We start from the raw sequence: 27,517 nt of genomic DNA on the forward strand, positions 1-27,517 counted from the left end.
AGCACTTTAGTTTCATATGCTTTTAGAATAAAATAATTGCCAAGGAGTGCATCTATTTGTTTGTTATTCAATTCAGTACCAATCACAAATTAGATGACGTTAAAATAAAATTTAGAGCCAGGGAGAGCAGCACTAAGTTTAACTGACCTCAATACATTTTTAAATGATGCTTCCCAGTTATTTGTTATTCTCTCTTATTGGGTTTTCCAGTCTAGGACGGGTACACAAGAAACTTACAGTCTATGTAGTACTCCTAGTCAGTTTCACTCTGCAGATGGCACAGTGGAGAAATACCTTCTGTACAGGACCATGTACAATTTCTTCTGCAGCTGTCAGCACCTAGGGGAAAGTGCGCTGTTAAACAGTTGCTGCGTTCCACCTCAGAAGTGGCTGCAATTCGGTGGTGGGTGAAGTGACTCCTGTACATATATACAGGGATGAAAAGTACTATAGAAAATGAAAATATTTAACAACAAAAGTGGCTGTCTAAAAACTGTGCCACAGCAAAACAAAATACATCATTCAGTCACAAGAGCCCTACACAGATGGGCTACCGTTCATTTAAAAATTCGATGTTAAGAATGATTGAAGGAAAAAGTAGAAATACAATTATTCATACAACATAACTGTAAGTCAATGTTAAAACACATACGTAGAAAAATTAAACCCAAACACTGTATACAGTTTTATAACATTACTTTTATAGTAATTTACCTAAAACCAAGCAAATATATACAGTAAGATACTTCATTATGTTTAGCTAATTTAATGCTTTTACTTTAGATGACAATTCAAGGGGGAAAAACAAAGGAGGTGAGATATCAGAATTGAAGCATCAGTGACATGAAAATATATTTAAAAGTAAGGAAACCCATTCTGAAATTCTAAATTACTTTATATTTAAAAACCAATGTTATGAAATAACTAGTCCTCAACAATTAGCAATGGTTAAATTGTTTTTCATATAATGGACCTTTAAAAGTGATCTCATGTAAAATAACAACTTTTCTTCTCCAAAGTCTCAAAGAGTTATAAATAAATACAGTCTTCATCTTTAGCCCACATATCAATGAGTTAACTAAGTGTACAATAACTTTAGTTCATTAATAAGGAAAACTATTACCATCCTACTTTTACCACAACACCCTTTCTATGTAATTTATATTTGATGGACTTACAAGATCAAGAAAAGATTATTCTCTGAGAAATATCACTGAATCAATCATGAGGCTGGAAGGCACTACCTTTCTAATTTCTTATCTCTAGGCAGAGCTACTCTGTTTACCCTGAAGAAGTAACAGTTCACATTACTTCAAAATACGCACATACAGTCATGAAACAGAATGAGGGTGCTCTGAAGCAAAGTCCAACACATGAGACCATTAAAAAGTGTCTCATCCATCAAACTTCTGAATCTCACTTGCCATAACAGCATTTATGTATTTATTTTGGTATATACCTAGTACAATTAGAGATAGTTGATAATTTCCTTTCAGCATCTTCAAATTCTTTCTAGAATAAGGCATAGTGCAAACAAATATTACCTTCCTAAAGTGATAAGAGGTAGTAGAGGAAGAAAAAAAATACAGAGTTTATCAGTTTCTTTATTAAAAGAAGACACAGATCAGAGATTCCATTGTGGGGTCCATGTATGTGACTTAGGTAACCTAGAAATTCTGCAAAATTGCATGCTAAAAATAAAGACCTATTATAGGGGACCACAAGCACATTTGTCTAGGGCGAACAGGCCGTAAGCTTTTGTGAGGTTCTCAAAAGGTTCTGTGACTCCCCTCCAAAATTTAAGGAACTACTGATAAGTGGTTTGAAGATACCCAATTGAGTAGGTGGAAGTAATCACTTAAATTAAATGTCTAACTCTGAACAGCTGTTCCTTTTTTTTTTTTTTTTTTTTACTGAAAAACAGACACAGAGATGTTCCAACAACCAAATGAAATAATTCACATAAACACATGGTACAATACCTGACCTAAAATTATCAGTAATAGCAATAATTGTTCAAAAAAGCTATATCAAACAACCAGAACTTCCTTACAGGGTCTCATCTTTGTTTATTGCTACATAACTTATCAGTTTTATTTAGCTAAGTCTTCTACTTCTATTTAGCTGTATCTTCTGAAAGAGACCAACATCGCAAACTATACATTTCTATACTATTTTAGATGCAAAATTGCTAAATACAAGTTTTGAGACACTGCTATGTACTCCTATAGTCTACATTTCCCAAAAGGCCACACTGATCCCTTCTATGACACTGTACTTATTTTGAACAGGCTCAGATATGGAAAATATTTAGAGCTTCAATTGTCTATATAAAATAATTTCATTTCCTTTATCAGTCCCTCCTTTAATTCACACACATAATAATATACAAACAAAAAAATCTAAATTTGAAGAACTGATCAAGGGACCATATTTTCTGAAAGGTTATACTACAAGCAATACTCTTAATTTCGTAAATTATTTTCCCTATTCCTTTCAGTTTGTCTTGTGAAGGTAATGATTCAATATACATTCATACATGCACAGCCTTTAAAAAGAATCTGTGAGTTACAACATCTGTAGATTAGCCATACCTTTGAAATAAATTCCACATTACAAAGAACATTACAAAAGAGTGTTTATGGTGCTCTTCAAGACTGTAGCAACTTTTTAAATACTCATCAAAAATGACAAATGAACTCTCACCATGTATTAAAGGTACCCAGTGAAGAAAATGAAAGGTTTGCTTATATATATATATATATATATATATATATATATATATATATATATATACATACACACACACACACACACACACACACACACACACACACACTTGGCTCCCAACCACTTCAAATGTAAAGAACTTTTTCCAGAGCCTTCTCATGATAGGAGTTACGTTTTATGTATTCACACACTAATAAAATATATAGCAGTAAGATAAAAAGGGGAAAGCCTTTACATAAAGGTATAGGAGTAAGAGAGAAGCATATGAAAGCATTCAGAATACTGCAATGAAAAGGATATTAGTAGAACATAGAGTACCTGCACAGGTCAGTGAGAAGGACAACAGCCACAGGTCCAATTAGGCTCAGGAATTTTAAAATATTTTATTCCAAAGGGTGGCAACTTGAGAAGCATTTAACAAAAATCACTCTAGCAGCAGCATGGAAGACCAACTAGAGGTGTGGATGGTTCAACTGGGATGAGAACACTGGGAATATATAATTAGGATTTTAAAAAATCTATAAAAAACAAAAGTATACTACTATGTAAAAACACTAGAAGACTAAAAATTGTGAGATAAGCCAAAGCTATTTCTAAAGTTTGAGTATAGATACTAGCACTCCTTCATTTATTCACTCAACAAAAAAAATTGAGTTTCCTATGAGTCAGGTTCCATTTAAGACACTAGGTAAAGCACTGAACAAAGGAGCCAATGACCTTTCAAAGATTTCATGCTAATGAGAGAGACGGATAATAAACTATTAAATTATAATAAAATGTATGGAAATGACTCAGGTATAAAACAAAAGGAAAGCAAGTTATAGGAACAAACTAACAAATATACTATTTTAACAAAGTAGTCAGAGAAAACCTAAGGAAGCAGCAGTATATGAACAAAGAATGAAATGACAGGAGTCCACAGCCTATCTGGGGTAAGAACGCTACACACAAAGAACAATAAGAGCAAAGTCCTGTGACAGGAGCAAGTGATCAAAATTTTAACCTGGTGTCAGATCACACAGAAACTTGCAGACCATAATAAGGACTTTGGACTTTTTTAAAAAAACTCTTAGAGAAAATCACTGCAATATTTTGACTGGCGGAGTAATATCACTTGTTTAATCTTTTGTAAGGATCATACTAGTTGCTGTGGTTGAACTGATCATAGCCAGCAAGAATGGAAATCACCTTATCCACACTTTGGCTTTCTGCAGTTTCAGTTACCTGTGGTCAATGCTGTTTAGAAGCAGATGATCCTCCTTCTAACGTATCCTCAGAAGATTCATACTAGCCTAATGCTACAAAACAATGCCTGTCATTAACCTTATTTCATCTCATTCACATAAGCATTTTATCATCTCACATCACCAGACAGCTGAGCGCAGTACAATATTTTGAGACAGACCACAGTCACATAACTTTATTACAGTATATAATCTTATTATTAGTTATTTTTGTTAATTTCTTACCATGTCTAATTTATAAATTAAACTTTGTCATAGCTATGCATGTACAGGAAAAAACACTATACATAGGGTTCATTACTGTCTGTGGTTTCAGGCATCCACTGGGGGGGGGGGGGTTTAGACATATACTCTGCATTGATACTACAGTACCAGCGAGACTATGGTAAAATTTACATAACAATATGAGGTGGGATTGATAATTAGAACTCAAGACTAAGAACAAAAAATCATCAATCAAGTATTTAACATTCAGAAGTCAGAGATCAAACGTGAGAACCAACTACTCCTTCATAACTGAAACATGTTTACCTTCCCCAATTCTTTGTTATCCCAAACTGCCCACCCTTGTCTCATTTTGAGTGAGTCAACCAACTTGAGAGTTTCCTTCAATGACTTAATGTAGTTGGACAGTGCTGTTGTCCAAGAATCTAAACCCAGTATGAGGGGGTCCAAAAGACTGGCAAGAAGGAAGACAGTTATCTTTCAGTTGGACTTCTGCTTGCATGTATGCTTGCTTATCATCCCATGCTCTCTCCCCTTTGGTAGACTTATCTGAGGGGAGGGGAAAAAAGACTCAAAGTTGGAAAGCAGGGTAAAGAGAACCACTGTAATGGCAAAGAGTGTCTTGACTGTGAAAGTAGCTGAACTTGAGCCTCCAGACAATGGGGATCCCAGCAGCCAGAGGCTGTGAGTATCCTCGAGAGGTAGAAACTGAAAAAAAGTAGAAGACAAGCCAGAACTGGATGGAACTTGACACACCAAAAATATCTCACCTCCAAAACAAGTTTTACAGTAAGTGATGCATCAGAAAACCAGTATTTTTGTCTCTCTCCCCGACAGAAAGCATTAAGGTCTAGTCAGTATTCAGCAGAGGAGAAAAAGAAAACTAAAGTTCTCCTACTTAAGTAGGGGATCTTTCCATCTCTCCTTTAGGTACCAGAACCCAGGGGGAGAAATAGGAATAAAAACGAAAAAGCAGCTCACTCTCCACTCACTGGAGTGAACAGACTGAATGACTAGATTCAACTCTTCCACACTCTAATCTCCTAGAAAAGCCAAGTGGCAATGAGCAGAAGGGAAAAAGCTGAGTTTTAAATTGGGCTAGGAGGTTAAAAATTCAAACTAGTCAGATAAACAGACTTTACCAGATTAAAGTCAGATTAAACTCTTTTCCTAAAGTGTCCAAAAAGCTATTTTTCTTGAGATAAGTAAATAAATAATCACTTGACCAATCATAAACAAAAGTGCCACAGGAGAAAAAAAAAGCCATTCTATATTTGCATCTCCATTTAACTCCCCATCTTGATTCATACCATATTATGAAATGGTTAGCACCAAAGAGCTACTAAGTGCTTCTGACCTTCCATCTAAAATACTACATGAATGTCAGGCTAAATGCCCGCATTATCAGTCTTACTTCTTATTCTTAAAGAACAACTGGTAATAATATAACTACAGACATTTTGTCAGGAATTCCTTAGATTTCTCCCTTATATAAAACTTAAAGAAACATTCTGAACATTTATAAATAATATAGGTCTTATTCCAAAAACTAACAAATAGCTTGCATACAAGCTAAAAAGTAAAATCTCCTAAATAGGATGCTAAACTTAAAAGCCTGCAGAACAAAAAGGCTCTAGCAAAGGAAAAAGCAAAAAAGAAAGAAAAAAAAAAAAACAGGTTAGAATATTTATTGTTCTAAAGGAACACTTTCAATATTCACAATGAAGTAATCTAAAACACAATTTTAAAGAATATTCCGCTCTCATAGTTAGTAACTTAGAAATTTCCCTCAAACTGAATCACACTCTTTCAAGTCATTTAATACTTAAATTAATATTTAATGGGAATTCCCTAAAAACTCAGATATATCCTTTAAAATAAATTAAAGAGTATCAGTATTTTACATGGCTAAATTATGCATAACCTTATCTCTGTTTAAATGTCACATTTTTAGAGAATTCAGGATCCTATTACATTGATGTTATTTTACAACAGTTTATGTAAAGTCCCCATTCATTTTATAATCATTCATCATCCTAAATTATACCATGCATACTCGACATATATTTTATCAGTCCTTCTCAAAGATACAACATAATGAAAAGAAAATATGAGTCAAAATTACAAAACTGAGTTCTCTAATTATACCTTTTTTTCTAACCTCTTTTTAAAAGGCTGTAAGAGGGGCGCCTGGGTGGCACAGTCGGTTAAGCGTCCGGCTTCAGCCAGGTCACGATCTCGCAGTCCGTGAGTTCGAGCCCCATGTTGGGCTCTGGGCTGATGGCTCAGAGCCTGGAGCCTGTTTCCGATTCTGTGTCTCCCTCTCTCTCTGCCCCTCCCCTGTTCATGCTCTGTCTCTATCCCAAAAATAAATAAACGTTGGAAAAAAAAAAATTAAAAAAAAAAAAAAAAAAAAAAGGCTGTAAGAATAAATAATGTAAGTTATAAATTAAATTGGAAAGTAAGGAAACTCATACAAACTCAAGTCATCCACACTCACATGTTAATTCACTGTTAGTAAATAATGTTTGTGAGGGCGCACCTGGGTGGTTCAGTCAGTTAAGGTCCTGACTCTGGATTCCAGCTCAGGTCATCATCTCATAGTTCGTAAGATCAAGACGTGTGTCAGGCTCCTTGCTGTTAGCACAGAGCCTGCTTGGGGTTCTCTATCTCCCTCTCTCTCTGCACCATCCCTGCTCATGCTCGCGCACGCTCTCTCTCTCTCTCTCTCTCTCTCTCTCTCTCTCAAAAATTAAAAAAAATAAAATAAAATAAAAAAGCAGAAAACAAAAAATGTTAAGGGCACCTGGGTGTCTCAGTAGATTAAGTGTCTGTCTTCAGCTTGGGTCATGATCTCACAATTTGAGGGTTCGAGCCTTGCATCAGGCTCTGCACCGACAGCTCAGAGCTTGGAACCTGCTTCAGATTCTCTGCTTCAGATTCTGTGTCCCCCTATCTCTGTGCCCTTCCTCCACTTGTGCCTCCCCCTCCGCCTCTCTCACTTGTGCCCTATCTCTCTCAAAAATTAACGAACATTTAAAAATAAATGTTAGCCAGATTGTCAACACAATGTTAAGGGAGAAGAACACAGTTGGAGGCTGATACTACAGGACTTCAAGACTTACTATGAATCCACAGTAATCAAGACAATGTGGTATTGGTGAAAGAACAGACAAATCGATCAATGAAAAGGAACAGATATAAATGCAAAAAAATGTAATCAACTGATCTTTGACAATGAGGCAAATTCAGTGAAAAAAATCAATGAAGAAAGGATAATTTTTTCAACAAAGGATGCTGAAAAAAAAGAATACACATTCAAAAAAAAAAGAATCTGGATGCAGATAAAACTTTCACAAAAATTAGCTCAAAATGAATCAAAGACAAAGCTACAACATTCCTCTAAAGTATAACATAGAAGAATATCGTAATGACTTTGGGACTGACAGTGACTTTTAAGACAACACCAAACCATAATCTACATAAGAAAAAAACTAAGTTAGAATTTATTAAAATTAAAAACTGCACTGCAAAAAAAAAAAAAAAAAAAACACTGTTAAGAATTGAAAAACAAGCCACAGATGGGGAAAAATGTGCAAAACACATATCCAAATATACAAAGAAAGAATATACAAAGAACCTTAAAATCTACCAGTGAGAAAACAACAAAAAATGGGCAAAAAATCTGATGCATACCTCATCAAGAAGATAAGCTGATGGCACGTAAGCATATGAAAAGATGCTGAATATCATATATTTATTAGCTTGGTAGGGCTGCCATAACAAAGTACCACAAACTGGATAGCTTAAGCAAGAGAAACTAATTTCTCACAATTTCGAGGCTAGAAGTCCAAAATCAAGGTGTTAGCAGAGTTGGTTCCTTCTGAGGGCTATGAAGGAAGGATTCAGATTCCAGGCCTCACTCCTTGGCTATAGATGACAGTCTTCATGTGTCCATGGAATTCTTCCTGTATGCATATCACTGCGTCCAAAATTCCCCTTTTTTATAAGGACACTAGCCATAATGGATTAGGACCCAATCTAATAATTTTACTTTGATTAATTCTGTTAAGACCCTACCTCCAAATAAAACCACATATTGAGGTACTAGGGGTCAAGACTTCAACATATGAAATTGGGTGGGGGACATAATTCAGTTCATAACAGTATTTCATTAGGGAATTACAAATTTAAAAAAACAATGAGATACTACTACACACCTATAACAATGGCTAAAATCCAAAACACCGACAAATGCTAACTAGGATGTAGAACAACAGAAACTTTTATTCATTGCTGGTGGAATGAAAAGTGGTACAGCTATTTTTGAAAATGTTTGCAATTTCTTTCAAACAAAATATACTCTTACCACATGATCCAGCAATCACACTCCTCAGTATTTACACAAATGGGGTTGAAAACTCAGGTCCACACAAAAGTCCACACATAAATATTTACAGATTTCTTCATAATTGCAAAAACTTAGAAGCAACCAAGATGTTCTTCAACAGGTGAATGAATTAACAAACTGTGGTATATCCATATTACAGAATATTATTCAGTGATAAAAAGAAATGAGCTATCATGGCACCGAGAGACATAAAATACCTTAAACCCATATTGCAAAATGAAAAAAGCCAATCTTTATGATTCCAAATATATGACATTCTGGAAAAGGCAAAACCATAAAGATAGTAAAACGATGAGTGACTAACAGAAATGCATGGGGACAGGAGAGATGAACAGGTGGAACACAGGGGGGATACTTAGAAATTGTTCCACATGATTCTGTAATGATAGATATATGTCACTATATGTTTGTAAAATCACAAAGCGTGAATTCTAATGTAAAATATGGGGGTGCCTGGGTGGCTCAGTCAGTTAAGCAGCAGACTTCGGCTCAGTTCATGATCTCAAGGTTCGTAGGTTGGAGCTCCACATTGGGCTCTGTGCTGACAGCAGAGCCTGGAGTCTGCTTCGGGTTCTGTGTATCCTTCTCTCTCTGCCCCTCTCCCACTCACAGTCTCTCTCTGTCTCTCAACAAACGAATAAAAACATTAAAAAATTTTAATATAAACTATGGACTTCAGTTATTAATGTATCAATATTGGTACATCAACTTTAACAATTGTACTACATTGTTGCAAGATGTTAATAAAAGGGGCAACAGTGTTCTGGAGGTACAGGAAAAGGAGGGGCAAAAAAGGGTAAATGGCAACTCCCTGAACTTTCCATTAAATATTTCCGCAAGCCTAAAACTGCTCTACAAATTGAAGTTTGTTAATTAAAAAAAGAAAACTGGTTGTTATATTAAGATATCAAGAAGTAAAAGGTTTAGAATAATTACATAAAAATAGAAATAGGTCTAGAAATCTAGATGTAAATGATAATATTGTTTTTTCAGCAATTGTCATGAAAGCAAATTATGCAAGAGACACATTATGTCTAATTTTAAAATACGGTGACTTGAGTGCAATGCAGGTAGAGAAACAATGGTAACACTGTTATGATGGCTGATATGCAAATGAGTTTATGGAGGTAAACTTTTTTGTTCCACATTTTTTCAATGACATTCTTTTGTGAAGCTATTTTTTTATAGTCTTACCAAAATATATTTTCATTCTGAAGCTTCTTTTTCAAGCTATTGCACTTGAAATGGAACACAGTGAAGGAGCATAATAAGCACTTCCCGTTCAAAGTAAGAAATAAATTTAAACATACAGCTAACCAAACTTGCTTTCGTCACATGCAAGTAACATTTCCAGTTTGTAAGATCACAGTACACATTAAGTTATATGTTTATAAAGGTAATTTATACCATAAAACTCAATAAAACTGTAATCTATATATAGAAAAGCTGTATCTGGGAAACAAGGTTTAAATAGGCCAAGAGATTTTGTTAGGTTTAATGTGCTATTTTAATTTCAGAAACCCAGATAATGGTATGGATATAACAGTACCAAGAGTTTAAGGTTATATTTTTAAAAATATTCATGCTATACTTTAATCATTCTAAAATTCCCTTGCCTAACTGATGATATTAGGACGGAACTAGGTGATATTGTCTCAGCAAACTGAAATAGAAAACTCCTGATCAAAAGAATGCAAGGATAAGTTTTTCCTCCCTGCCTACATATTATAGGTCTTACCCAGATGCAACAGAAAATTTATATGGACCAGGAAATTTTAAATTAACTATGAGATTAATTTTCACCAAGAGAGGGAAATAGTTTTCTACTCTTTGAGGTCAAAATTATATATATGTACTTTTCTAAAGTGTATAGATCTGTAGATCTATGTACATCTCTGTGCAATCATTTTTTGATTTATCTTTAAATATGCTTCAGTACCATTTATGACTCTAATGCATCTTTTGTAAAATGACAACCATCAATTTTAGGAAAATATGAAATACCCTGGTAGCTGTGTTAAAGAGAATAATTTGATAAAATCTGGTTTGCATCCAACAATGTGGAATTAATCTTACGCTTATCATTTATTAAATACTCTACTGGTTCCCATAATTCTGGAAAGTATACTGAACACCCATTTTTAAAAATATGGGATAACTATAAATTTTAATACCATTTTTATATTATGTAGACAGGCTTATATTTGAGACTCTCTTATCATCAACTGCTGTCGACATTTTCAAATCTAAATATCCATGAATGATATCCAAGAGATCATATACCAAATATGTACTTTATAATGACATTTAAAATAAAACCCACTTTTTCATGACTCTGAGACCATCCCCTAATTTAAGGATGCTAAAAATGTACATGAATCTCTCAGAATTCCTTATAATGTCTATAATGTATTTTATCATATTTAATAATACATGTCCTTAAATAATAATTTATCAAATAAAAAAGAATGAGTGTTATAGTTTCCTGTCACAGAGTTATAGGAATATAATCTTGAAATCATTCATTGTAATAATTTAGTAGAACTTTATTGAATAATATAAATTTGTTATCTATGCCATGAAAAAACACAGTGTAGACTCTATCAACAAAGTGATGATCTATAACTTCCTGAGGCTTTTTGGAGATAAAACTCAAGTAACATCAGTCTTTGCCCAATTCATATAAAATTAGATTAAGGGATAAAACTACCTAATTTTGACATTTTATCTAAGTTTTAATATTTGATAGCTCCCTGCTAATTGCCTATACTAGAATATTCTATTAGCATAACATGGTAGTTATGAGAACAGACCTTAGGGGCAAGCTATGAGCAAATCCCATCTTTGCCTTTAATTTTACAGGTAAAAAATCATTTACATATAAAACAAATATGCATATATTTGCATATGTATATATACATACATACATTTCCAAGTAATATAATTAATGTGTCTCCATATACTTATGGATATGTATATATGCATGTGCGCCCGCGCACACACACACACTTACATACACATATATATGTACCATGCATACATATATGCTTTGAGCAAATCCCTTTATGTCAAAGGATTACTGTGTGGACTAATTCCATTAAAATATAGAAAGCATATAGTTATAACTGTTCCTGGCTCACATTAAGTTCTATATAATTATTAGCTATTATTATTATCACTGCTGCTGCTCTACTAATGTTAAGTTTAAGCACTATACCAGTGCTCCCGGTGTTCTGAAGAACACAATGATTTACACATGTTCTATCACTTAAGTAAGCTGAATAAGTTTGGGGACTACTGCCACTGCAAAAGGAAAAAAGCATGGAATTTTGAAACATACTTGGGATTTTTAGAGAGAGTAGACGAAGGACTGAGGGCAGGGAGTATCTCTTGTCACAAAAAGCTTTGAACTGTCTTGAATTTAAAACCTATTTGCATGCCATATGAGATTTGTGAGTAGAGATAATAGAATTGCATCCTATCCCAAACCTTCTTTATTCTTTAACAGCAGCAGCTGACACAGGAGAATAATTTCCTGCTTCACTGTGCTGACAGTACATTGCCTAGATTCAGAAATTATATCCTCAGCAGGAAGGCAATAGGTTCTGTCTATACTGAAGAAATAAAAGGATAAAAAAATTACACAAATAGAAATGATTTATTATTATTATGAAGGAAATAACTATATTGATATTGATATTGAATAACTATATATATTCAAACTATATTGAATAGAATTTATTTTAGGCTAGTGATACTCGATGTAGAATTAAGTTTATTTTAAATTTCAAGTGTTTGACTATAGTATTTTTTAAAAAATAAAAATTTTATTTATTCAGTATCTTTAAATCTTGCAAACAAACATTTCTACTTTTCCTGAAATTTTTAAATAAAGGGAAAACTTTTATAAGATCAACTAAAACTTATTGGTCCTCTGATTTTATTTAGGTATGCCTAGTATGTAGACCACTGTGTCCCAGTTCAGACAGTAAATGTCATTAAAAAAAAAAAACTTATAAAAATGGTGGTAAAAGATAATTAATAGTTTATATTAAATTTTGTGTTACCAGAAAAATTACTCTTCACTCAATAAGTAACTTCTGTATGTACATTTGTGAATGTGTCTATATGCAGCATATTTATAAAATACCAGGTTTTCCTCTAAATGATCTAGTGACTTGCCTGTTTTAAAGTGATTTTTAAGATGTGTGTTCATTTCAGTAACTCTAAATGTCATAAAGGTATTGTAGACTTCTGGTCTATAATGATAAAGTAGCAATCTCAGGCTCTACAAGTTCCCAGATTCAAATCTTTCTGCCATTTACTAGTTATGTGGCATTAGGCAAATTACTTCTCACTTTGTTCCCTCATTTACAAAATGAGGATAACAATAGTGTCTTTCTAATGAAATTTGTTTGAAGATTAAATGAAAATCTGCATTAAAATACTAAGAATAAATCTAGCACATGGTAAAGTACTGGATAAATGCTACTTAGTATTATTATTAATAATATCACTGTTACGGTAAATGTGGCAGATTCAGCACACTACCTTTTCAAACTCCACTAAAATGACCAAAGGACAAAGAAAATGGTACAGAAGACAACAGCAAACAAGAAATTAAACATGGTTTCAGAAAATGAAAAACTCGGGCAGAAGTCTAGTGATTCAGCACAGTAGAGGAAGCTGAAAAGTAAGTGGCAGAAAAAACAGGATAATAGAATCAAGATAATTTGCTTAATGGAACCCCAGAAACGCAGAGGTAATGTTAGCAATGAATACTGAGGGATTCTCTAAAAGTCTATACAGAGAACATTTTTACACAGAGGCTAAACTACCCTAATTTCACGTTTTCTGTCACTTCTAGAAGATCAGAGATGTTCCTAACATTAGCAAGCACAACATAGATAAACATCAAGGAACAAGGGTCAATTGGACCGGAACTGGTTCCTACGAGTTGGCAGGTAGATGTAAACCACTCAGAAAGAATATTTGCAAACTCACTGGAGAACTTTTAAGACTCCAGAGAATAGATACATAGATACCACAATCTGGCATCTCCAAGAAAAATTCTGGCTCTCTACTTGATCATCTTCATGAAGCCTCACGAAGCAACAATTCTTGTCCGCAGACACGCAGCTTCCAACCTAATCCGTAGTACTTCATTACGTCCAGGCTTTCAGAAAAGTCTCCAACAGGAAAGACCAAAACCAACATAAATAAACAGAAGAAAAGTACTCAAAGGAAATACAACACAAAGAGCAGAAGAAAACTTAAAAAAAAAAATACCATCCTCCTAAAGAAATGATAATTACAGTCACAAAATAAGAACAATGTGCTATGTTAAAAAAAAAAGAAAAAAAAATCAGAGAAACAGTAAGAACATTTAGAAAATAAAAGCAGCTAAATGAAATATTCAATGAAATAGAAAGTCTAGAAAATGTCCTAATAAGTAGTGAAAAAAAAAAAAAGTAAAAAAAAAAAAAAAAGAGAAAAGAGAATGGGAGTGATGCCTTGATAATTCTGAGGAAAACTCATTTTATAAATTGCAATTATTTATATAAGCTAATATTCAAAAGTGATAATGGGATAAGGTATTTTCAAGTAAGCAAACTCTATGACTCCTTTATCAGGAAGCACCTGAAAAATAAAATATACTTCTTAAAAAAAAAAAAAGGAAAAAGGGGAGAGGGGCATGGGATTCAGGAACTAAAGGATTTGGCCCTGCAGAATAGGTAAGGGAAGCCCCAAGATATTCACTACGTACTAGGAGTAGAAAGCAAATAATCTAAATGGAGAACAGACCATAATGGAAAGAGAAGTCTCCAGACAAAAAAAAAAAAAAAAAAAAAACACTGTATTTGATACAGTGTTTGAAATCATATTTGAGCAAAGAAATTATTGATATGCATATAACAGATGTTGAAATACTTCAGGGAAAAAATAGCAGGTACACAAAAAGTAAGCAAAGAAAAATGAAGTAATTACTAACTGAAGAAAAAAGGGGAAAGCAGGACGAAGGAGACAATTAGAATGCATTACTTCACTCGAAAAGTAACCATATTGATAATATAACAGTGCTGATATAATGCAAAATTACTGGGTAAGTATGTTGAGAAAATGGAGTGACTACTGTGTAAATACATGAGAACAAGGTAACTAAATACAAGAATAATAAATCTCCAACTAATAATAAGTGAAATTAATAAAGATAAAATTGATCAATCAATACACAACAGTTTAAAAGTATTATTTAAAAATATGGGGGCACCTAGGTGGCCCAGCTGGTTAAGCACCTGACTTCGGCTCAGGTCATGATCTCACAATTCCTGGGTTTGAGCCCCGTGTGGGGCTCTGTGCTGACAGCTCAGAGCCTGGAGCCTGCTTCAGATTCTGTGTCTCCTTCTCTCTCTGCCCCTCCCCAACTCGTGCTCTGTGTCTCTCTCTTTCTCAAAAAATAAACATTAAAAAAATTTTTATGTATTACTTAAAGATATGGAAATGCTATAAGAAACAGCTCCAAAAGTACAAAGTGACAGCCTCCAGAGAGCAGGACTGTGGAAGATGTCAGGCAGTGAAAAGAGAATGCAGTCATTTAGTTTCAATTCTTTCAATTTTTTTTTTGCTTTTTGTGCATATATTATTTAAGCTTTTAAAATCAATCTAAGAAAGTAAATTAGATAAACTGCCTACTTAAAAAGTGAAGTAATACATGACTGATGTCAATTTCTAAATTTTAACTTAGTAATAATCTAAATTATCCAGCACCAGCACAGTTTCACATAAAATCCGGACATAAATTCAAACATACACCTTCAAGTGACAAAACTTTCCTTTTTTCACAATTTGTTATTAAAGAGATATTTTTAATTACCACACATAATCTTGAGTGATCAAATATCATTCCTTACCTTCTCGATGATTAGGTGTTATTATGCATACCAATTATGATACTTGCACCAGATCTCTGGAGTATACAGAACACTCTGTCCTGCATTAAACAGCCCCAGGTCTGTCTTTTTTTTAATTTTAAAAGAGTAAAATAAACAAATAAACAAACAAATGTAAAATTTAGAATAATCTGGCTTACTAACAATTCTAGTTACTAAAATTTATTAGAACTTCAAAAAATACTTACAATGCAAAATCAAACTAACAGAAAAAATTAGCAAGCAAGCAAGCACAATGTACTTTCTAAGTGCCACTGTCCTAAGCACTTTTCACATAAATTTCAACTCTGTGAAGTAGTCTCCATTATACAGATATGAAAAGAAAGGCACACAGGGGCAAAGTGACTTTAGTAGTTAATAAGTGAATGAACTGACATTTAAATGCAGGCAATTTCATCCCAGAGGCTGTTATCTTTACTACTATGTTCTACTCAGCATTATAAATCTATGAAACACAATATATAGTTGTTGATTATTTGCAAAACACTTTAGAATCTTATAGGTTCTAAATAACATAACTACAAACTATTATTATGAATGTGTTAGAGATATATGAAAGTGTGTTCAAAATTAATAGAATGCCAAATAATATTTACTTTATAAATTTAAAATGAGAATTTCTCCCACAAAAATTATAAATTGACAAAACAAGAGTTGTACAAACTAAATACTTCCATACATGGTTTGTCACATTTTTATTTCTCCCCTAAAATAAATAATGTATCTGGTTAAAGTCAGTGAAATATTACCAATATAACACAGAAGGAGAAAAAAAAAAAAAACATTACCTTTAAAAGAATCACAATATGAAAAGCTTATTAAATTTACTTTCCTAATAACAATATTATATGGCAATGAGTCTAAGATACATATTCTTCTACACTTTTTTCTTTCTTGGTACATAAAGTAATATTTTATCTTACAAACAATGGTACTTTTAGACCTAGTTAAATATGGTAACTAACATTACAATATGTCAAGCACTATTCCAATTGCTGTGTATGAACTGCTCTGTATGAATTGCTTTATACGTATTTACTAATGTAATCCTCACAATTTTGTGACATAGGTACTATTTCTATTCCTATTTTACACACAAGAAAACTGAAACACAGATTAAGTAAACTGCTGGAGTTTACATAGCTAATGAATGGAAGACACAAAATTCCAAATTCAGTAGAAAATCTAACTCCACAAATTTAAATTTTTTTTTTAATGTTTGTTTATTTTTGAAAAAGAGACAGAGAACGAGCAGGGAAGGGGTAGAGAGACAGACACAGAATCTGAAGCAGGCTCCAGGCTCCTAGCTGACCGCACCGAGCCTGATGCAGGGCTCGAACTCACAAATGGCGAGATCATGACCTGAGCCGAAGTCAGACACTTAATCAACTGAGCCACCCAGGGGCTCCTAATTCCAGAGACTTTTAAAATATTTTACAGTACTGTCACATCACTACACATAATTCATTCCTTTCCCTGAGACCTGTTAACTTCTAATGCTTTTTTCTTCTCTGAAACTGCAACTGCTTTTAAGTAGAGCATTTTCTGTAAACAGAACCTACTGTTTCTTTGGTTGTATAAGAATAAAGACTAAAATTAAAAGTAGAACTACTTGGTTGCCAGTGAATACGGAGCATAAATGGGACAATTAGTCAGCATTCATTCTTCAATTCCTTGCTCAGCTGCTTCTCACCCTTTCTGTTGTAATCCCCTGGGATATAAACTCTCAACATACTTTCAGTTCTGATGGAAAATGTTTAAGCAGTGAACTGGCATACATGTGATACAGAGTAATAATTATTTTCCAAAAACAAAAGTTTTCCACAACACGATTTCACATCCATGCCTGAAGAAATTATATACAATGGCTACTTCAATAAATAAAGAGTAGTGAAAGAAGAAATGTCAAACAATTTTAATTACAATTAACTTTACTAATCAGTTTTGTGTAGATCTGAGTCATTCTTCTTTGGTACATACGGAGAACCTCAAGCACTGCTAATTAAGGTAAAAATCAAGAAGCCATTCTTACATAATTTTGTAACCACATGCTGCTTTATACTGAGACAACATGAGTTACTGAGGGCTCAGTTTGTATTTTTATAGTTTTTATGTACATCATCACTCATTATAGCTCTCTGCAACAGGTACTCCCATATCCATATTTATACTAGGAAACTGTAAAAGAGATCAAGCAACTTGCCCAAAGATCACAGTGTTAACAAATGAAATGATAAGACAAATTCATACTCTATTTGGACTTATTTCAAAGCCTTTGTTCTTTCTCTTACTAAATATGGTAAGTTAGTTAAATGGGTGAAAATTATAACAAAACTGATAGTAAATAATCCTATTACTATGTAATATATAAACAATGTGGTAAAGGACTATTTTAATTATTAAAATATGTCTAATATGTATGTCTGGCTTAGTGTTTTTGTGAGATAAAAATGTTAAATCTTTATACATAACGTTACAAGTCATTTATGCCTCAACAAAAAAATCATATTAATTTGCAATTTGTACTTATGTAAAATGCTTTAAGTCCTTTTTGATAAAATTATTTAAAAACCTACACGATGAAATTTACTTTAAGGTCTCTGCATTACACATGAGATATGCAAATTCATTTCAGGTAGGGACTGGGTTTTCTCCATCATAGTATTTTTTTTAAAAAGTGAAACCTTTAAGTACTATACCTGAGTTTTAAATACATTTATGGAAATTTTTCTAAAATGTATCATATATATCCCTAACTTCATAAAACATTAGGTATGCAACTTAAACATTTCTGATACAGTAAGATCATCACTGTGAGCATCAGTAATTATACTGTGTGGCAAGGTAGTTAGTGTAAATAGCAAAAGATAAAATGCAAGAGCTATTGAAGTCAGGAGGAGCTGTCACCTTGTTAAGTCCATACTGAGAAAATTCACTTCCGTCATTGGCCTTTTCTGTCTGGAAAAAAACCACAATAGCTGTTTGACTTTGCTCTTCATCTATACACACTGTACCTGGACTCTTGCACTTCTGCAATACCAAAATGTTATCATTTTTAATATCTAGGTAGCTATTTGACTTATCCTCTACCCCAAAACAGATGATGGGCAACTATCCTGTGGCTAAGACTTTCACTATTTTACAGTGCTGCCCTTGAGGTGTGTTAAGCACCCTTTCCGCTTGCAAGATTACAAAGACATTCTGTCCTCCAGGGGCTTCTTTCTGTGCCACAGTATCTGCTGTTGTCCCAGTACAACAGTGCTTGCACACCTGCTCCCATAGTCCACCACTCTCTGCTCTTTTCTTTCCCTTACGTTTTTTCTTTCTTGTCTTATTCTAGATCTGTCTTATTACTTCTTGGCTTCCATATATAAAAGACCAAAAGTTCAGTATGATATGAGGCCAAGACACTCTAAGAGACTGCATAGACAAAGAAAAAAGGCAGACCATGCTCATTCATTTGTGTAATCTAGCACTGAACACTGTTCTACAGTAAGGGCCAAATAATACTGGATGGAAATGGACTAACTACATAATAAAAAGAAGTCACTAACAAATGAAACTAACTTAAAACCAGGACCACCACATTTTCTTTTTAATCTTCTTTAATCCCTGATTGTACTGAAAATGTGACACAAGAAAAAAGGAGCATGAGAACACAAAGTAAAGATAAAGTTCTTAAATAAAGAAAGACATTATAGGGGCACCTGGGTGTCTAAGTCGGTTAAGTGTCCGTCTGACTTCGGCTCAAGTCATGATCTCAGGACTTGTGAGTTCAAGCCGTGCATTGGGCTCTGTGCGGACAGCTCAGAGCCTGGAGCCTGCTTCAGATTCTGTGTTTCCCTCTCTCTGCTCCTCCCCCACTCACTCTCTCTCTCAAAAATAAAATAAACAACAAAAAAAGAAAGACATAAAATGGGCATTCATATAGAAAAAAAACATAGTAACTCAGAAATCGATCTATGATCATTATACAGCATTTAAATGAGCAAAAGGAAAGAAAATATAATAAAACTGAAAAACTGGTAGGAAAACATGCTGCATGGAGGAGAAAGTCACAGATGAAAATATAATTTGAACAAAACTACATGAATTACATGAATGATGAAATACTGTTTCAGAATCATGGTAAAGTAAAAAACAAAAATGTCATAATGTTATGTTGTGACATAACAAAACAGCTTAGCAAAATCTTAATGCCATGGTTAAAGAATTTAAGCAGAGTTTAAGGTTAGACACAGGGTACATAACAGATTTGCAACTTCTAAGAAAATATCTTATCTATTTTGAAGGCTATTAACAGAACTATTCTATATTATCAGTAGCTTCAAATTCCAGGTCTAGTTCATTGTCACCAGAACAAGAATTACCATTAAAAATCAACTGTATGCAGACTGCTATATACATGTGTTTTCTAGTCTGGCTTCAGTGGTTACAACTAAGTACCTAGGGAAAGTGATTTAACTTTTTTTTTGTGTGTGTGTTTTATATGTAAGAATAGACCCAGGGGCACCTGGGTGGCTCCGTCGGTTAAGTATCTGACTTCGGCTCAGGTCATGATCTCAGGGTTCTTGGGTTCAAGCCCTGTGTCAGGCTCTGTGCTGACAGCTCAGAGCCTGGAGCCTGCTTTGAATTCTGTGTCTCCCTCTCTCTCTCTGCCCCTCCCCCATTCATTCTCTCTCTCTCTCTCTCTCTCTCTCTCTCTCTCTGAAAAATAAACATTAAAAAAAAAGAATAGACCCTACTTCATAAAATTACTGGCCAGAACGAATAATATGTAGTGTGTTGAATATAGCCTTATAAACAGTAAATGGTCAATAAATGTTAGCTGTATTATTATCACTATTGTTATCATTTTGCTACATTCTGTCCCTTATTATCTACTATTTTACCTCTTAACTAATATGAAAATTAATCCCATAATATGACCGAGACTATGAAAGCAAAAGCTATAGTTCTAAAAGTAAAATAACAGACTGAGAAAGAAGACCCATTATAATTATTCTTTCTTACTTGGTATTTCTTATTGACATTGGTAATTTCCATTATCAATAAAAATTAGAAGACAACAGGAGTGATCCTAATAAGAGATCAGAAAAGCAAATAGAGCCATTTACATACTTTTTAAAGGGCTAAATGCTACTTTTTAAAATCTTCCCTAAGAGACCAATCTTTAGACAAACATATTTTTCTTTTGCCTCTCCCAAAAGTAGAACCTCATATATTTCTTCAGTAGTACTCAGAAGTATCTCTCACAGAAAATGAGTTCAATGAATGACTAGAAAATGAAAAAAAATCCATTTAATTTCCTATAAAAATACTTTCCTTTAATTTAGCTCACTTTTCCCAATAAACTTCACAAAAAAGATGCTAAGTTATAATCTAAACAGCAACTGTATTAAAGTCTATGTACTTTTGATTTAAATGTTAAAATCTAAAATAATATACAGTATAATCAATTTTAAATGTAATTTATGAAGAATGCTTTTAGAAAAATTTATTTATAGTTTCTCTTATTTGCATTATCCTACAACATTTACACATCTTGTTTGATTTGAATAGTTTGGTAGTGGTTAGAGTAACCTAATCTGGACAACTGTTAATAAGATCACTTCTATTATGCACATGGTTATTTTATACCTGTTTCATTTCCACTCTTCTGCTTCATTAACTTTCCATTTTCTCAAATCTATTAAATCTGAAGTAGCTATCTCAAAAGGAAAAACATCTGAACATCTTAAGCAATTTTTTTCTTGCTCAAGATGAACCAGTTATGCTTTTTCTTATTTAATAGTTTTCCATTTGGTAATCAATAAAGCTCTCCTGAACTACTGTGTCTTTACTGAGAAAAGCTTGGCAAATACTGTATTATGTTTATTTCTGCATGCATTTGTAACACCTGAAGAGTTTCTTGATATTTACGAGGTGACCAATCCTAACAAAAATACTGACAGGATTGCTATGAGAAAGTTAAGGGAAAGATGGCTATAAGGAAGGATCTGCTGGGATGTTAGAAAAAAAACTAAGCAGATAACATTGGGATAACAGGAGAGATTTAGGGAAAATAGAAAATAGATTTTTTTTGTAAGGGAATCCCAGTGCACTTATGACCTGTTTTTGACACATACTGCTAACTCTACAGTATAGTAATGGTTATTATATCTTCTTTCTCAAGACTCCTTGGAGATACGAATTCAGGATTCCATTTCTTTATATATACCACCAATGATCAACAAAATGAATACTATTTAGAACAAATATTTGTAGATGAAGAATCTAAACTCACATGCAGGCAGTGTTGTACAATGTAGAGCATGGACTCTGGAGTCAGATAGATCAATCTGTATAAAGATCAACCTTCTTCAGTTACAGCTGCATGACTTAGGTCAGGTAACCTCATTTCTGAAATGGTTTTAATACATGTACTGACTACAAGAGTACCTAGGGGAAACAGGTAAGATAATTTGGTATAAAAAAATGTAGCATTCTTTATATATTACAAAATAGTACATTAGATAATCAGATCAGCTTTTCTGCCTGAAACATCTAAACATACTGGGGAAAAATACTAACTTCAATGGCATTGGTTAGCTAGCAAGACAGTAATATATATTGAAGTCAAGACCTAAATGAATGCAGGAACCCAGATGAGTAAGTAGAACATTTGAGAGCATATTCACTTTGAGTACATTTGATGAACCAAGGTAATCTGAGCTTCTGTCTTTTTTTTTTTTATTTTTTTTTTCAACGTTTATTTATTTTTGGGACAGAGAGAGACAGAGCATGAACAGGGGAGGGGCAGAGAGAGAGGGAGACCCAGAATCGGAAACAGGCTCCAGGCTCTGAGCCATCAGCCCAGAGCCCGACGCGGGGCTCGAACTCACGGACCGCGAGATCGTGACCTGGCTGAAGTCGGACGCTCAACCGACTGCGCCACCCAGGCGCCCCTGAGCTTCTGTCTTTTTATCTTCCTGACCATAAGGATTAGGGAAAAAAAAAAAAAAAAAAGCACAGAGTATGTCCAAGGTGGACAGCCTAGGAAGAGTCCCCAATAATCCTGACACCAATACAGTGTAAGAGTTAAACAGAAACATCCTTTTATTCTGACAAGTCCCCCAGCACACACACTTGGAAAGTGGGGAGGAGGAATTTCTGGGAATTCATAACTACAAGTCCACTTTCAAGCAGGTTTTCAGCCTGAATTCAGACCTCAGTAGTTCAAATGACCTCAAGCCAAGAATTCAGTTTCAAGTTGTTCCAATTAGGATTGACCACAGCCACCTTACAAGAGTAAATGCAACATCACTCTGAAGGAAACCACATTTATCCAAGGTTTCAAAAATTCTTACATGAACTATAACAAAAATTAACAACAAAAAATTTACAAAATGCACAAGGAAGCATGGCTACAACCAGCAGAAAAAAGAAACAGCAGAATTATCACAGAGAATTTAAAATAAGTATGTAGAGTCTTGTAAACATATGGGCAAAGAAATCTGAAAAAGAATCAAACAACACTTCTAGAAATGAAAAATCACTGAAATGAAAGAACCGAGGAAAGTATCTTGCATATAGAATATCATACTACATTTTAATTCATTTCTTCCCCATTTTCCTCCCCCAAAACACAAACATTTTGATTGAATGAACAGGAAATGTGAATTATTTAAAAGCCTGAATTATAGTCTGCATTTGCATGCAGTTTATTAGATCATATTTCTTGACAACAAAACAGATGATTAAAATATTAACAAAGACCAAGAAGTGGATAAGGATGATATAGTTGAGTGTTAAAGAATGTTTCCAATCTAATTTCTAAAAATTACATGTGCATAGCAATCTTATTTCTTTATCTAGAAAACTCTGTTTATCATGGAAAGTAACTGGATAAGACTCAGATCTAGGTATACAAACTATCAAAAAGTTCAAAGCGGCAAAATTGAAGATGTAAAACTTGCCCATTATTAATGACGAATAATTACCACACCCAATTATTAATGACGAATAATTACCACACCCAATTTCAACTACTGTAATACTTGAGAAAGTAGCCTAAGGCAATTTTCTAATTGAAAAGAATTAGTCCCAGATTGTTTCAAATCTTTAGTTCCTCAATAGTATACTATTTCTTTGTGATCTTCAGTATCATAGTGAAATAAGCCCAAATAATTTTGAAGTTCTGATTCAATACAGAAACAGGAGTCCAGTGTTTTCATTACTTAATGGCTTTACAACTTCCATTTTTGGTTCTTTATATGAAAGGATCTACAACAGCAAATGTCAAAAAAGGTAACAGGAGGAAATAATTTTCTCCCTCACTAAAGATATAAATTATTATTTCCAAAAACTGAGTTGACTAAAGTTATCCATCCTCAGTCACTGTGATTGTAGCACTGCAAATCTCAGCACTGAAAATCTCATCACTTGACTGCAGTTGTCAAGGTGAACTTCTCAGCAAAACAGATTAAGGAGGGCTATTATCTATATAATATATATGTACACTTATATACAAATATACAGACACATTTACATGCACATATACATATATATTCTAAAACCACAGATAAAAGTTGCAGTGGCATTTTGTTCCCAAAACAACACATAAGGGTAAATCACTCTGGCACAACTATCATCTCCTGAATCACCTCTTCAGGAAGCAGTGTTACGATACTGTAATATGCAGAAATAGAATCTTCCGTAAGTTTTATAGTATGTGGGCACTTTACTTTTTAAAATAATTCCAAACAGGCCTAAGTTCAATGTATCATTCATGTTCTCCCTCATTTAATCCTCCTAAATTCTGTGAAATGCTTCTTTTCACAGATTATAAATACTCATAAGTATTGTTCCTGGTTAGTCTACTGACCACATATATGTGGAAGTGGATGGGTTACAGAATTTGTTCTCTCCCTTCCTCTATATCAACTCACATCTGACTTACAGATTAGTGAAGTAGAGAGCAAAGACTGGTGACGTGTTATTTTGGATTAGAGACTAAACAATATGGATTAAAAGATTTTGACACAGGGGCGCCTGGGTGGCTCAGTCGGTTAAGGGTCTGACTTCGGCTCAGGTCATGATTTCGCAGTCTGTGAGTTCAAGCCCTGCGTCAGGCTCTGTGCTGATAGCTCAGAGCCTGGAGCCTACTTCAGATTCTGTGTCCCTCTCTCACTCTGCCACTCATCTGCTCCTGCTCTCGCTCTTAGAATAAATAAGACATTAAAAAAAAAAAAAGATTTCGATACATATGTAATATAATGAATAATTATGCCTTTCATATTGCCTGCGGTTTTGGAAACTAGAATCTGAAGAAGGGAAGAAGGAGGAAATAAGTATCTTACATTCTAAAGAGAACAGAGAACAACTGAGATCAGACAGTCTCTCTTTGGGAGTACCCCGCCACTGTGATGTTGCCAAACAAGGGAATGATCTCTACATGTTGAGGGTACTCAAAAGAAAGAGACTACATTTTCATTAAGATCTTATGTCAAATATTAGGGATACACTGTAAGTAAAGGTGATATGGTCTGTATTATCAATGAGCTAGTAGTTTACTCTGCTAGATCAGATTTACAATTGCAATGAACATTAAGTACAGAATGCTTCATGAGCATAAAGGAAGGGTGCCTTAACTAGATTTTCATGGTCACGAAAGACTTTATAAATGATGACATATATAAGTAGGAACCTTAATGATACATAGGAATAGTCGTGTGTGTGTGTGTATGTGTGTGCACGCGCATGTGGATATGTTGTGTGTGTTCCATTTAATAAAGGATTAAGATGGAAAGAAAACCAACTATTTCTGGAAAGAAGAGTAAAAGGGAAAATCATGTGAACCATATTAAGGAACTTGTACTTTTAGGGCAAGGTAACAGAAAGATTGTAAATAAGGTTTAAATAATCAGCTTTAAGGGCACCTGGGTGGCTCAGGTCATGATCTCACAATTCGTGAGCTCAAGCCCTGCGTCGGGCTCTGTGCTGACAGCTCGGAGCCTGGAGCCTGCTTCAGATTCTGTCTCCCCCTCTCTCTGCCCCTCCCATGCTCATGCTCTGTCTCTCTCTGTCTCTAAATAATAAATAAATGTTAAAAAAAATAAAAAATAAATAATAATCAGCTTTTTATGAAATACATGAAATCTATGATGAGAACTATACAAATTAAAGTTCAAAACAGTTTTGAGCTAAACATATGGCCTTAAGAATAATCTGAACAAAGGTAATAAAGTCAGAAAAAACTATAGGAGCAAGGACAAAATCTAATGTAATTTTACATTGAGGGGATGATTTAAAACAGAGAAACTCCTCAAAATGCTTAAGAAGATACAGTTAGAAAGACAGTAAGAGAAACAGAATCTTACGATGTCAACAAAGTCAAAGGAAGAAAAGTATCAAAAGAGTGATTATCAACATGGAATACTCCAGAAAATTAAGAAGGTGATGACTACATAATTGAAAAAGTTATTTCAGTGAGTTAAAGAACTAAGAGATAACAAAACTTTAAGAGAGTTGAATAACTTCAGGAGCATTGAATGTTGAGAAAATGGAAATTCGGCATACAGATTATGCTTTCAAGAAAATCTGCAGAGGGATGAGAGGTGTAACCATAAGAGAATTATCAGAATCAAAGAAAGGATGTAGTGGTTTGTACTTTAAGATAAATAAGAACTGAAGAGATTTCCAAGCCAAAGAGAAGGATCTAATGAAAAAATAAAAAGATCCAAAAGAATGAGATAATAAAACAAGAGTCTAAAAAAGGTAAAAAGAAACAGGTTGAAATATAGCCTCAAAAGATGAAGAGAGAATTCCATCTCAAAAGATAAATGTAAGAAAAGATTAAAAGCAAAGTTACAGAGTAATACAAAGTATAAAAGAAGTTAATGGAGGTCTGTGAAGATGATCTCAAGAAATTGAAGCAAGTTCATTTACAGAGTATGAAGGTGTTGGGTGAATTGCTAGGCTGACAAAGATGGAAAGTTTGAAGCACAGGCACAGGATAGAAAGCTAAATGGAGATTACTGAAAGAAAAAAAAACAAACAAACATGAGCTGGCTCAATTGGAAATAATATGCTATGCTGAATAGCAGAAATCAATTGGTCCAATTTTAGTCTTTTATCTAGGGATGCTCAGTGACCTCAGAGCAAAAGTACAAAAAGTGGATGACAATAAAAGTATGAGGCTGAGCAACATCAGACCCTACACTTTTATCTTAAATAATGACAGTTCAAGAAAACAAGGATTACACATTTTTAAAGATTTTCAAGAACAGAAATGGATACCATAAAACTGGAAAAAGTAAAACAGTAATGATATGGTTAGTGTAGAGTGTAACACATTCACTGCTACTTTGGTAATGTCACTCATATTTAATTTCAAATCATTTAATTCTGATAGTTTCCATGCACATCGTTCTCTTTAACAAAGTCTTAATATAAAGCTATATTTTGCAGCAAACAACTTTTGGTTCCAGCTTTAAACAGAGCCACACAAATGAATGGTTACTTAAAACTGAAAAAAAAAATGTTATCAGAAAATAGTTACCTAATAACTTCACATTTTTAAAGTTAGCCAGCTACTCCAAACATAATGGTTTTTAATATTAAAAAATGCTAACTATATTGTCAAATATGTCCTAGGTAAATTCTAACTAAATAATTCTCCGACAACTGCAAATACCCTCTACCATATAGGTGTTTTGATCATCCATATAGGTTTGAATATGTAATAACTAGAGATTTAGAAAGTCGTTTTAACATATTGTATGCAATTAGATTTAAAATAAATAAAAGTCCAAATTATTTGACACAACTAAAAGACCCTCTAGCTAGACACTCCAGCTTCATTTCATATCCTCTCTCTGAGAGGATATGTGGTCTTTAATATCTCTGCACATAGCAAAATGCCCACTATGCAATTCACACTTAATAAATATTTGTTAGCTAAGTACATAAATAAG

At 33.8% G+C, this 27,517-nt stretch overlaps 1 protein-coding gene across 5 annotated transcripts in view; it reads right to left on the bottom strand.

Moving 5' to 3' along the window:
* NOVA1 (NOVA alternative splicing regulator 1) overlaps positions 1-27,517 on the bottom strand; it is a 150,716-nt gene that overhangs the window by 100,456 nt on the left and 22,743 nt on the right. The window contains exon 2 of one of the 5 annotated variants that reach the window (XM_045450585.1): positions 238-339. The exons of the other annotated variants lie outside the window; for them this stretch is intronic. The gene's annotated coding sequence lies outside the window, so the exon portion shown is untranslated. The remainder of the gene's footprint in view (positions 1-237; positions 340-27,517) is intronic. 5 annotated transcript variants of the gene reach the window in all.

This window comes from Leopardus geoffroyi, chromosome B3 (assembly GCF_018350155.1).
Source record: "Leopardus geoffroyi isolate Oge1 chromosome B3, O.geoffroyi_Oge1_pat1.0, whole genome shotgun sequence".
NCBI lineage: Eukaryota > Metazoa > Chordata > Mammalia > Carnivora > Felidae > Leopardus > Leopardus geoffroyi.